At 34.3% G+C, this 14,762-nt stretch overlaps 1 pseudogene; it reads left to right on the top strand.

Annotated features, from left to right (window-relative positions):
* Positions 1-7,922: 7,922 nt before the first annotated feature.
* Positions 7,923-8,600, top strand: LOC149160730 (uncharacterized; annotated as a pseudogene).
* The last annotated feature ends 6,162 nt before the right edge of the window (positions 8,601-14,762 follow it).

The following is a 14,762-nucleotide window of genomic DNA, read 5'->3' as shown; positions in this document are numbered from 1 at the left end:
AAATGTTATGAAACCAACTCACAAAACAGAAGAAGACATAGATCAACAACTTCAAAATTAGCCTCTTCAGGGGGGAAACCTCCTTTACATTACAGAAATGAACAATTCTTGGATGATTCAAATGAAAAAACCTTCTTTCTATATATAGGAGTCTAAGGGGTTACAATATAATGAGAGCTGACATAACAATAATAATGTAAGGGAAGAACAATAACAATAGTGGGCTTCTATGGGGCAGAACAATAACAATATGGGGACTACATGGGCAAAAAATAATAATATAGGGGCTACACTAACAATAACAATGAGGGAATACACTAGGATTATAGGGACCTAATATATATATATATATATATATATATATATATATATATATATATATATATATTCATGAAGGTACTTATCAATAAGGAGTTCTTAGGGGTCGTACCATCCTGAAGAGGAGGTCATAGGTATGAATATTAGCATGGGTAATGTTGAGACAAAGCCAAATGGGCATGGAATGGATAGGTGAGAGAATAGATACTAAGAGGAGACTATGAGGAGTCTTAAAATGGAGGTGCTTAGCTACAAGGATAATAATGAAATTTTGATGAAGGAACAACACAAAATTAATACGAATATTTTACAAGGAAATAAAGGAATTGAAAAACACACCCAAAGAAATATGACAAAGGCCACAAAAAATATAGTGAAAATCTAACTACTAATAAATAAAATAGCAAGAAATGTGGAGGCAGGAGCATGAGGGGTAATTTACTGCCCCAATGAAGAAATAGAGATAAAATTCACATGGGGGTTGGAAAATTCCTCCAATAACTAGGAAAAAGCATTAGCACTTGGGCAAGGTCTAAAGTTAGCTCTAGTGAGAAACATTCACTTCCCTTGGATACTTAGATTAGGAAACAAATTCAAAAATTTGAACCCATATCCTCTTTCCACATTAAAAGAGAGAATAACAAAATTACAAATGAGAAAAACAACAAAGGGGCATGTCTTGAACAAGGTGTTTTTATCCTCGATCAAGGAGACCCATCATTTCATTATATTCCATGAAGACCATATGGTATAATAAAATGGAGGCAAGGGATATATTAATCCTCAAGAAAAGTTGGAATGATCGAACCCCAAGGCCTGTCCTAGAATTAATTAATAATTTAGTCAAGACATTAGTGACAACTCTCGAGCGACGACTCTCGATATCGATAACAAGGATAAAATTCCCCTCCAAGTGGTTAATGAAGAAGGACCTTGTCACTTTCAAGGAAAATTTTTGTCATAGAACATTTGAATTCACCTTGGGATATAACATCTTATAGGTCAATACCTCATTTCCCTATTTGTGGAGTAAATGCAGAATGCCTGAACATTGGGTGAAGGATAGGCTGTAGGACATAGGTGAAATCGAAAGGAAAATGTGGTCCAGAGACATTCAATGCAGTTCAATGTCAGTGGGGAAAGGAAATGGAAACATTCATGCTTATAAATGGTGAGTGATAAGGATGGAGTTCCTCATATTTTTAGTGAAATTTTACCTGTCAACACATATGGCCTTTCCAAACAATGTAGGTTGTGAAAGCTTTAGGTCGATCCAAGATGTGGTTTTGTTAGAGGATATCTTGGCCAAACTAGAGAGATTCGGGGAGAATATTGTGTTGGAAGCATGCTCACACTTTTCTCTAGTAATGTTGGAAGTGGAGGCTCTAAGGGTGGATGTGGAATGAATTTGATTAGCAACAATAAACTTGGCCACCAAAGTTAACAATCTTAGCTCGAAGGTCGAGGGAATAGAGGTGATGGTTGAAGAAACAGCTGTATGCGTCCTCAAGGAGGTCTTTGGCCTTCATGATCCTTCCTCTCTCAGAGCAAAACTTCTAGGAAAACCTTTGGACCAGATGAATTCAGAGAATCCAGTGCAGTTAGTGGAGGAAAATGGTAATGCATGAGTGAGCACCGAGCCACTAGGAATGTAGTTCTCTATTAGAAACTTTCTTTTTGACAAATTTGATGTAAAACAATATTATATAGTGGCATATTTGGGAGATTATATAAGATAAATCATGTCATAGGCATAATTGGGAAATCCATGTATCTAAGGGTATTGCCCCCTTTAAAATATTGATTAATATAGGCTGCATGTTCTTAAAAAATAATAGCAAAACAATGTACAACACAAACTAGCTAGAATGGTGGTAACTATCTATGAAGAAAGATAGAAATGATGACTACATCCATTCATAGAAGCTATTACAAAATCCTGAAAGAATGGATTTTTAACAAAAGGAAAAAAACCGTATTGGTATAAAACCTTAAACCTAGAAGATGAAGTGCCAAAAGGTTTGTGGGCCCCAAAGTCGTTAGTTGGTACACCAACTTCTCGGGGGAGAAACTTTTACATACAATCTCAAATTCACGAGGGCTTCACTCGGAGAGTAATACCATACAATGTGCATTCATATTGGGGGATATATATTGAGGAAAAGATGATATAATATATTGAGCATATAATAGGGGGTAAAGGGATTTTATATTGTCAAGTATTAAAAATGGAGCTCAAATTTAATGAAAAAATATAAAGGCATATAAAAAATGTTAATGAAAGAATGGATACCTACAATATCTAGTGAAAGTAAGAGTTCTTTAAATTGGGAAGGTGTATTGTATTCATATTGGTAGGGGGTTAGATAATGTGATTTTTAGAGGTATTTTCCAATATATAGTCAAATTAGTGGTATTGTTTAGTATGCCACGAATGCACGTGATATGTTAGAGGTTCATTGAGTGAACCCCCCGTGCTCCAATTGGGATGAAAAATATCTCATTGGAAAGAAACATCTATAGATTACAACTTAAGATTAGGGTTAGGGCATTCCATGGCCTCTCTCCTTGAATTTCCCAAAACAATCATTTAGGACCGAAAAGCACCGCTATAATTTTGGGACCCAAAATTCCTTAGAAAATCTATGAAGAAGATAGAGAATTGTTGAGGCAGTAGAAGAGGTGGTGGCCATCGATATCCACTTGGATCATGCAACATATAAGGCTACTATAGAACTTTATCCCTCTCTATTATTCTCTTTAACTTCCCTCTCGGTCCTAGTTTCTCTACTCAACTGTGAAAAAATTATGACAACATAGCTTGTAAGCCCTACTCCTCCTAGTGGTCTGGTATATAACATAACCCAATAGCCTACTAGTGGTAACATTTGACTCCCTCAACCGATTCTTATTGAATTTCCACATGTTGTTATCCTTATGCACATAAGTAATGGGGGATGTTGTGGCATTCAATTGTACCATGGTGGTAAACATGGTAGGTAAACTTGTGGGAGAAATGACTTTTGCATGTGAACTCCATTTGAGGCGACTCATGTACCATCAGAAAGGTCTTTGAATTTAGAACAATGCCAGAGGGTTGGGACAAGTGAGAGCATGTTGACCCCAAGAAACATCATTCACTGCCTCAAAATGGTTCTAGAAGGTTTTAGAACCCAATTCTCAAATTGGGAATTTTGATTGACAATAATCATGCAAACTTATTCCTCCAATTTTTCCACTCTAAAATCATCGAGGTATTTGAAAAGTAATATAATTATCCAATATGGATCAATTATATTGTCACATTGATATTATTAATAACCTCTAACTCTATTGTTTACAATCTTGATATTGAAATAAGCATTTTTTACTAAATGTGGTTTCTCACACTTATGTCATTTATGAGGTGTTTTTCTACACATAACAGTTTCTTCCCCCTACTTTTGGGTATTATACTTCACAACCACAAGAGCACCAATGTAATGAGAGATTTTTGAAGATGGAATACAACATCTTCTAGTTATTAATATTTTAACTCGAGAGAAAAATTATATTTACAAAGATTTATCGAGAGGAATAAAAACTAGCAACAAAACACATAAACAATACAATATGCACATGATATTTAACCAGGAAACACCCACCCTAATGAAATTTTATTAGCCTTGGCCAAAACCCTCGCCAACCCGGCCAAGTGAGACTTCACAACTCACCTCCGTGGCTTACCTTACAATGAAGTCTTTCCAAACTTTTATAGGCCCCATTACATGCAATACCATGGGATGAAAACCATGGGTACACAATGCCATGTGCCCAAAACCACCATTGTTTAACCTCGTTAACCTTGACTCTAAACCCAAGTTAATTTAACCTAACAATTCCCCCCTTAAACTTGACTTGGGGTTCCTTGACTAAATCCAACCAAGGCTGCTAGGTGAGACAACCCTTTTCACTCTACCCCTTACCCCCCTCATATTTTATACTAGGTTATATATTAACATGACATCCCTCCTATCACCTAGCTCCAACCCACATTGTAACAATGATTACCTAGGGGTGTGCATGCCTTACCAGGTCTTACAACAATATGCCCATTTACATACAATACTTAACTCCATTATAATAATTAATAATTCAAATTTTATTTTTTTACCCTTGTTGTTGTCTTAACCCATCCTCTCACGTTAACAAGCTCTAAGCCTCATGATATTCGTAGCTATGTGCAATCTATGGTTTCATAGTGCCTTTGCAACTTCATCATTGTTTGATCCACGAACCTACGACTGCAACCACGCCCTCCACGTCCACTATTTTGTATCATTCAAAACTCCATATTTACCTTTCCCGTGCACCTCCACAACAACTACAAAACCATGAATTCCACCAATGCATTCATCCAATGCCTTGAAAATAAAATCTATGACATATATATAGCATGACGTCTTTATAATGAGCAAAGTAAATCATATTTCCCTTCACCTCTAGCACTAGTATCAATTCCATGGTTAAGATGGATCTAGGATGGTTATATAATACTATATAATATTTATATTTGTATATGTGTCTTTTTCTTATTCCCTCTCTCTATCTCACCCCCAAAACATACAAATTCTCTCTCTATATCTATCTATCTCTCTATCCCACCCTTTTTCTCTCTCTCCCTCTATCACTTCCCCTTCTCTACAACTCTCTCATACCTCTTACTCTCTCTCCATTGCTCCATTTTCACTCCCTCTCTCTGCCCCTCCAACTCCAACTCTCTCTCATTCTCTCTCTTGGGTCCTCTCTCTCTCTTCCTTCCTCTCCCTCCCTTTCTCTCCCAACTCCCTCTCTCCTTCTGTCTCTCCCCTCCATCTGTGTGTCTCCCTCTCTCTCTCACCCTCCTCACCCTCTCTCTCTCTCTCTCTCTCTCTCTCTCTCTCTCTCCAACTTTGTCACTATCTCCATCCCTCTATCCATATTTCTCTCCCCTCCATATTTGTGTCTCCCTCTCTCTCTTCCCCTTCTCTCCCTATCTCTCTCCTCTCCTCTTCTTTGTCTTCCCTCCACTCCTCACTCCCTCACTCTCTCTACATTTCTCCCTTGTCACTCCCTCTCTCTCTTAAATTTGATTCCCATTGTATTGTGTTTAAGAAATTATATAAATTAAAAAAAACTTAATTGGTTGTAAAATATTGAACCTATATTTGGGATCAATCATGTCAACTAAAATACCGTAGTAAAAAGCTTAAAAATATCATGCACTCTCTTTCCTCTATTATTGTTAGTCACTTTTCTTGCTCTCATTACTTAGATCGTTAGTTAAGACGGATCTAAACTCGTCCTTAATAAATAAGCCTATTCACAAGTTCATAATATCTATGGTTAAGAATCTTTTGATATTGTTATAAAATATTTTTATTGTGAAATAAGTTATGTTTTTTTGGCATGTGGTATTCATAACCCATGGTAGTAACAAAGCCTATTTACAAGTTAATAGTATCCATGGTTAAGAATATTTTGATACTCTTATAAAATATTTTGATTTTGAAATAGGTTATGTTTTTTGGGCATGTGGTATTGATAAGCCATATTATTGGCCCATGGTCTTTTAACAAAGAATATTTGTATGTTAATAATATCAGTGGTAAAGTGGGAGTGAATATCAATGCTTAAGAATATTTTCATACTGATATAAAATATTTTTGATTGTGAAATAAGTTATGCTTTTGGGGCATGTGGTATTGATAAGCCATCGTATTGACAAAGCCTATTTTTTACAATTAAATAATATCCATGATAAAGTGAGGATGGGTATCCATGGCTAAGAATCTTGTATTGTTATAAACCAACCTAGATCCATCTTAACCTATGATCTATCAAGCGCCAAGAGGGATTCAATCTCTGGAGGTGCAAACCTTTTTTTGAGTTTAAAACTTGAGGAAATGATTGCATGTCCTTTCCTCAAGACATTTTATCCTCCAATCTCTCGAGGTGAAAACCTTTTATTTGAGTTTAAAACTTGAGGAAATGATTTCATCTCCTTTCCTCAAGAGATTTGATCCATCTAGATGCTTTATAGATCCAAGGTTAACATGGATCTACATTGGTTATAAAATACTATATAATCTATATATATATATATATATATATATATATATATATATATATATATATTTGTATCTTTGTGTCTCTTTCTTACTCCCTCTCTCTATCTCACCCCAAAATATACACATTCTCTCTCTATATCTATTTATCTCTCCCTCACTCCCTCTTTCTCTCTTCCCCTTATCTATCTCTCTCTCTCTCTCTCTCTTCCCCCAAACTATGTCACTATATCCCTCCCTCTCTCCTTCTATCTTTTCCACTATCTCCCTATTTCTCCCTTGTCACTCTCTCTCTCTCTCTCTTAAATTTGATTCCATTGTATTGTGTTTATGAAAGTATATAAATTAAAAAACACTTAATTGGTTGTAAAATATTGAACCCATATTCGGGATCAATCATGTCAACTAAAATACCATAATGAAAAACTTAAAAAACTCATGCACTGTCTTTCCTCTATTATTGTTATTCACTTTGCTTTCTCTCATTAATTAGATCCTTACTTAAGATGGATCCATACTGGTTCTTAATAACAAAGCCTATTCACAAGTTCATAATCTCAATGGCAAAGTGAGAGTGAGTATCTATGGTTAAGAATTTTAGGTTACATCACATTACATCTACACATTTAACCTAACCTCCATTACATGAGACACAATACCATGTACCAAAAAACCATCAATGTTTAACTTAATCAACTTTAGTTAAGAATTTTAAGTTACATCGCATTACATCTACACATTTAACCTAAGCTCCATTACATGAGACACAATACCATGTACCAAAAAACCATCAATGTTTAACTTAATCAACTTTAACTCTAAACCAGAGTGAATTTTACTTAACAGTGATCCTATGTCCTATTTACCTACGTCTATTTTAGAGTAAAAAGAGAGGTACCACTAGAGTCATTTCCCTTTACATGTTTTCTTGGGTTACTTTCGAGAAGTCCACCAAAACTGAATTTGGGGCTGCATTTTTATTTTGAATAAAGCTCTCACTATCTTTGTTTTCCTCTATGTTCTCACTATCTTTGTTTTCCTCTATGTTCATATAGATCCCAACCTCTAAGTCAAACGTTTTAGAGGATCTAATATGTGCCAGTAGGCTATGTATTGCTCTAGGCGTGAGTGTCCCATTATATGCTCAAATCAAGATATTGATAATAACCCAATGCATTAAAAAAAAATATAAATATAAAATTCAAGAGGGCAACGCCCAAATTTCCCATACGTATGTAATGTAAGGTTGGATATTCCACAAATTATCCAAATTTGAAGGCCGACATCCAAATTTGAGTTATGTATGATCCGTCACCCTTGCGGCCACATCCAATTTGAATTTGACATATAAATAAATAGCGATAATATGTTATTATTCGGATAATATGTTTACTCAATCTCACGACAAACACATAGCCGCCGCTTTGAGCAGTTGCAGCAGACCCGGCGTTGGGTGTTTCATCGTTGTGGTTTGTTATCGGGTTGTGTTGTGTTGTTTGTAATTAATTATATAGAAAAATGAATCCTGGAAGGTCAGAGAGTAGGTTTTCTGTGGGTTCTGGTTCAGGAAATCGAATTGATGCGTTGGGTCGATGTCTGTCATCGGTTTTGCGGCATAGGGCGGTTGAACTGAAATTGAACATTCGAAGTGATGGATACGTGGCCCTCAAAGATTTACTCAAACTGAAAATGACAACTCGTGCAGGAATTCCTCTTCACTCTCACACTGTTGATGATTTCAGAGAGGTAGTTAGGAGGGATAACAAGCAACGCTTTAGTTTGCTGAATGAAAATAACGAGTTTTTCATTAGAGCAAATCAAGGGCATAGCATGCAGGGTATAAATTCAGAGGAATTACTAAAACCCATACGGTCGGTTGAAGAAGTTCCGGTGTGTGTACACGGTACTTATTTGAAAAACCTGGACTCAATTAAGAAGAATGGGCTTAAGCGTATGCAAAGAAACCATGTCCACTTTGCACGAGGTTTACCAGCAGACAATGGTGTAATTAGTGGAATACGCAGTGATTGTGAAGTGATGATATATTTAGATGTAGGAAAGGCTTTAGCAGATGGAATGAAGCTTTTTGTTTCTGAAAACGGAGTGATTTTGACGGAGGGCTTCGACGGTGTCGTGCCACCTGAATACTTTGCCAAAATACAGAGAGTTGAACCAAAGAGAAACGGAAGGAACTAAACTAGCTGTAATCACAATAAAAATTTTCATGGTTAAAGATTTTAATGTACTTTTGTGAATTTATAGTGTTTCTATGCACTTTAATGGTTTTATTTTTATGCCTAGCTCGTTGTACGCACATAAAAAAGCAGCTTCATGGTTAAAGATATTCATATACCATTGTGATTTTATAAACGTTTTTTTACTATTGCTTTTGAATATATAAATTCAAGATTGTATTGGGATATGTGGAATACTAAATGTAAGTTAAGTATATTTTATAGTGATAAAAAGAATACTTAGTCCAGTTCACGATATAAACAGTTGCAGTTCTTATTTGGAACTCATGCAAACTGCTGACCATCGAAAATTCCTCATGGTTGGCTATTAATATATTATAAATTTAAATAGATATAATAATATGGAATATGAGAGGATAACATAATTTCGAGGAAACACTGTTAGAAAGGAGAGTCATGTTCATGCATCTAGTCACGTTGAAGATGGATTGATATCCTCATTAATGTTAACAGTTAGTTTTTTTGCATTTTCTTTTAAATCCCTAGAAATGCCTAGGTCCTTACCTTGGTTGCCCCTTCTCATTTAAGTTTATTTTTATTTTTTTACTCTTCCCTAGTCCCAAATTCTTTTGTAAAATGTATATAAATGGTTTTGTAATTTTGATTATATTATTGTCACAATTAAGTATAATTGTAAAATGTATATAAATGGTTTTGTAATTTTGATTATATAATTCAATTTTGAGTTATATATAATTGTAAAATGTATATAGTTTTATAATTTTAATTATATAACTCAATTTTGAGTTATATTTTGGATATTAATGAGTCAAAACCATTTAATACATGTAAATCATATAATATTTGTAAATCATATATTGTATGGAAGCTCAAATTATTCATTTCTTAGTCAAATTCACATATATTATCAAATTTAATGAGTAAACCAGATCCATAAATGCTCAAAAATATAATAGAAAATAGTATCAAAATGCTAAAAAACCACTTATAACAACTTTGCAATTTAAATTTATATAAAAAATAAAAATTTAGAAAAAAATATATTTAAAAGTGAGAAAGACAGAGATAACCCTTCATTTTAAATAATTTCTTGCCCAAGGTGCTATGAATGGACCTAGGACTAAACATAAGGAAATTTTAGTTTAGTTCCGAACTAAACATAAGGAAATTTTAGTTTAGTCTGAACCAAACATAAATAAATTTTAGTTTAGTTTAGCATTCTCATAATGATTCAAAGCACTTTCACTAAACTATTATCATTAACATGAACCAGAAATTCTATTACATTAAACTTTCAATCCAAATTAAATAAAATCCTTTAACCATTTTATTACATCTAATTTTCAACAAGAATGTCTTTAGGTCCTTTAAATATAATGGTCATATTTCTAAAACAAAAACAATGTATGCTTTTCTAATTCCTTTTTTATGTCATACTAAATTAGAGATGTGTGTCTTGTGTGCGGAACTCGAATTCATCCCATACTCACAATAACTCTTCTTATATGATTCACACTTTAATATGTATGCTTTTAATCTTTTGCATTGTGAATTTACTACTCTAATCTAATAATAGTGTAGGTACTAAAAGAATATGCTGCCAAAGCTTTTTCTTCAATTCGGATATCTATTCAAAGTAGTAAGAAACAAGTTTATGGGACCTTAACTTGTGTGCATGCATTGAACATAGCACTTGAGGTGTTGAGAAATATAGCTTGAGGGATGAACTTGGATTCATTCCATAATTACAAGACCTCATGTTATATGCTTGGTGTTTCCATATGTATGGTTTTAATATTTTGCATTGTTAAGTTACTACTCATGCATTGAACATACACTTGAGGTGTTGAGAACTATAGCTTGAGAAAGATCTTCTTGCATAGTTTAGGTGTGAAAGTGAAAAAAGTAATTTGAGACAACTTAAAGTAACTACTTAGTAAAAGTGGGAAATAATACAGAGGTAATTTTACTTAAATAAATACAAGTGAAAGTTAAATTTCTTATATTTTAGTAATCATAGATATCTAAATGAAATACCCTAGAGATTTTAGAATATGAGTGAGTTAGATTTGTTCTAATATTAGTCCTACACCTCATTATTGAGATAAAGTGGGTGTTAGGCTTAAGAAGATAAGTTAATAATTTTTGGGAGATTAGTTGCTAACATTTGGGAAATTAGTTGCTAGGATTGAGGAGATTAGATGTCTATCTCAAAGCATAAATAGGATAATATGAGAGAAGTTGATACACACATTTGTGTACACCAAAATGACTCAAGATCAAGAGTAGAGTAGATTCAAAGCAGAAAATCGGAGTAGGGCCAAAGGTAGGGTCATCTCAGTAAGTGCATATCTATTTTAGTGTATACAACATAATTGTTATTTTGAAAATGTGTGGATGCTTCCATGTAAGATTGGAATATTTAAAGGAAAAGTTAATTTGAGGACATAATTATTGGTGTATAATTTTTATGCTTTCAATATTCATTTTAAGTTATATGTATGATTGTTGCATGTTCCTTCCTCGTCATGTTCTGGCAATATTGTTTGAATTGGGATCTTCTGAAACTTTTGAATGAGTGGCCACACTTCTTCATCCTTCTTCCATTCGTCCCTTGCTTCGTTTATCCCATCTGGTTGGGTAATAGAAATAACACAAAACAATGCTTCCACATCCTCATCCTTTCTTGAGAGTGCATCTGCAACAAAAAATTTCTTCCCTTTTCTGTAGATGTTGTCAAAGTCATAACCCAACATATTTTTGATCCATTTTTTCTGTTCTTCTAAAGATAATATTTGCTCTAAAAAGTATTTAAGACTATCATGATCCATTAGTACCTTGAAGTGTCTTCCCATTGGGTAAGGTCTCCGTTTCTTAAGTGCATGTAGTATTGCCAACATTTCCTTCTCATAGATAGCTTGCTTGAGATGTAGTCGTAAAAATACCCAATCACCTACATCAAAAAAAAATTCACTGCAATGTTGATCTACCTGTTGTTTCGTTCGATTCTGCACCAAAGTGGAGTTATCCTTTAAAAGTTGGAGAACTTGTTGTTGATGCTTGATGTGATCTTTCACTGCTTGAACCTTTTTCTTCTTGATATGTCCTTCTATCTTGAGAGTTTGAGGAGTGGTAATTTCTTCCAGTGCTTTACAAGATATGGTCAGATTCATTTCTTGATGCTCGATGTGATCTTTCACTTCTTGAACATTTTTCTTCTTGATATGTCATTCTATCTTGATAGTTTTAGGAGTGGTAATTCCGGACAATGCATTACAATATATGGTTGGATTCATTTCTTCTTTCTTGATGTGATCTTTCACTTATTGAACCTTTTTCTTCTTGATATGTCCTTCTATCTTGAGAGTTTGAGGAGTAGTAATTATTTCCAATGCTTTACAAGATGTGCTCGAATTCATTTCTTTTTTCTCCGGAGTTGGTTCCTAGTGTATATACTCTTCTTTTGACGTTTCTTGATCCTTTTCTTCCTCCTCTCCACAATCAATGTAAAATAATTTCTTCTCAATACACTTATGACCTTTAATGTATTTTTTATCACAATTGTAACAAAGCCCTTTTTCTCTTTTTTCTTCCAATTGTTGTGGTGTAACCCTTGTAGGTTGTGGAAGGTTAGGAGAAACAACACTTCCATCTTTATAGTTGTGAGGGGTAGACTTCCTTGTTGCCATAATTTTTATTTCCACTTTGTAACAAAGCCCTTTTTCTCTTTTTTCTTCCAATTGTTGTGGTGTTCCTCTAAATAAGGAGTTGCTCTTTGTATCCTCATAATGTGCTATAATTTCCTCCATGAAAATTGACCACGTAACAAGTGGTTTACGAGAACAAAGCCCTTTATACCATAAAAATCAATCTTGTTCTAAATATGAAGATGCAATACATACCTTTTGTAACAGTGGTACACCATGTAGATCAAAATATTTCTCCATGTGTAGTATCCAATTTATCGGATCCTTGCCATCAAACTTCCTCATCTCGATTTTTCTTGATTTTAGGAGCTCGATCTTGAAACGACTGTAACTCTGTAATTTCAGATCAAGTTCTGAAATTCCTTCCTGCAGTAGCTCTCTGAGTTCTCTTTCTAACCCCACAAGTCTGATCAGAATTTGATTATCCAAAAAAGAGTTATGCCAAATTTCCCACGCTACAGTGAAAACTACATTTTGTCCTCTTTCTGTAACCTCTTACAAAATTTCAATCTAATGCTCAGAGAGAAAGTTATGACGGTTTTCCCAAGGTCACCTGTTTAAGATGTAATTCGGGATTCTGCAAAAACCCTAACTTCCTTAGATTATATCTCCGCAAATATAGCGAGACAGGATCTGAAATTTGGAGCCAAGGTTTAGACCCATTTTTTCTCAAATGGGTTTCTTTTTTACCTTCTAAAACTTTCTAGCGAAAGAGTTATAGCAACAATTCTACGATGACCTGTTTTAGGTGAAATTCTGGAGCTTGCAAAAACCCTAACTTCCTTAGATCATATATCCGAAAATATAGCACGAAAAGATTTGAAATTTGGACGCGAGGTTCAGACCGATTTCTTATCAAATGGGTTTTTTTGTAGATTCTGAAACTTCGTAGCAAAAATTTTATAGCGAAAATTCCACGATAACCTGTTTGGGGCAACGAAACCCTAGAATCTACAACTCTCATACCAAATGTTATGAAACCAACTCACAAAAAGATAGAAAAGATAGATGAATGCCTTATAAATAAGCCTCTTCGAGGGGGAAACCTCCTTTACATTACACAAATGAACATTTCTTGGATGATACAAATGACAAGACCTCCTTTCTATATATAGGAGTCTAAGGGGTCATAATATAATCAGAGCTGACATAACAATAATAATGTAAGGGCGCAATAATAACAATAGTGGGCTTCTATGGGGCACAATAATAACAATATGGGGACTACATGGGTACAACGATATAATAAGGGGGTTGTACTAATAATAATAAGGGGTTACACTAGTAGTATAGGGGCCTAACACACATCGAAGCATCTAGAAGTCTCTACATCCAAGGGAAGAAGGAAGAAACACTTTCATTATCATCAAGGAATCCAGGTAATCTCCCTCTTCTTTATTCAAGGATCAATATCAAATCATACTTGAAGGAATAAATTCATCAAGAAGAAATATTCTATTATCAACATCATCAATAAAGGCATCAAGATGAATATTTCATCATCTAGGAGTATCTTCAATTGACAAGTAAGTATATTTATATCTATGTTTGAATCTATCAAAATGACTTCATTTTGCAAAGAGAGCAAACAATTGGTTGGGTCATCAAACTTTTTTGCATGGAAGAAGATGACAAATTTGATCCTTAGAGAAAATGAAGTCGCTGGACATGTTAAGGGTTCAATCACTAAACCTCCAAAGTAAGAAGCTGAAGCTCTAGATAAGTATATGAAAGGAGAAATAAGGGATCAAAGGATCCTTATAGAATCCATCAAGGATCCCCTCATATATTATGTAGCAAATTTGGAGACATCAAAAGAAATCTATGAGAAATTAGTAGAATTATTCTCCATAAGCGCCGCTAGAGAAGTCATACGTTTGATGACCGAGCTATATAAGATGAAGGTATTAAAGAAAGAAAGGATATATGCCTCATATCTTATGAAGGTGTCAGAAATAAGAAACAAGTTTTGGGGGAAATAATGTCAAATAAAGAAATGACCATTGTTGTGCTCAATGCACTACATGATGAATGGGGCAAATTCATATCAAGCATATATGAAAAGAAGGAAGCCGCCCCATTTAGTGAACTCTGGTCATTGTGTAAGATTGAAGAAACTAGGTTGAAGGCAAAAAGTGATTTAGGACCAAGTGAACAAGTTCAAGCATTCCTTGCATTGGGTAGAAGAAAAGGAAAGTTTGGAAAATTTGGTCCTCAGAAAAAGAAGAAGATTTATATGTCAAAGATCCAATGTTATGGCTGTCAAGAATATGGACATTTCAAGAGAGAGTGTCTGAAACTCATGAGGTACAATAATAATAGGAAAGAAAGAAATGAAGCCCATATCATTGAAGAAGTGGAAGAACCTACGAAGAAAAAATAAAAAATAGAAATCATGGTAGAAATCATTGTAAGCATGATAGGATGCATTATAT

Source organism: Pinus tabuliformis, chromosome 5_2 (genome assembly GCF_031772625.1).
Source record: "Pinus tabuliformis cultivar Carrire ecotype Pingquan chromosome 5_2, CPIR1, whole genome shotgun sequence".
NCBI classification, from domain to species: Eukaryota; Viridiplantae; Streptophyta; class Pinopsida; order Pinales; family Pinaceae; genus Pinus; species Pinus tabuliformis.
This window is presented reverse-complemented; position numbering and strand designations above follow the sequence as displayed.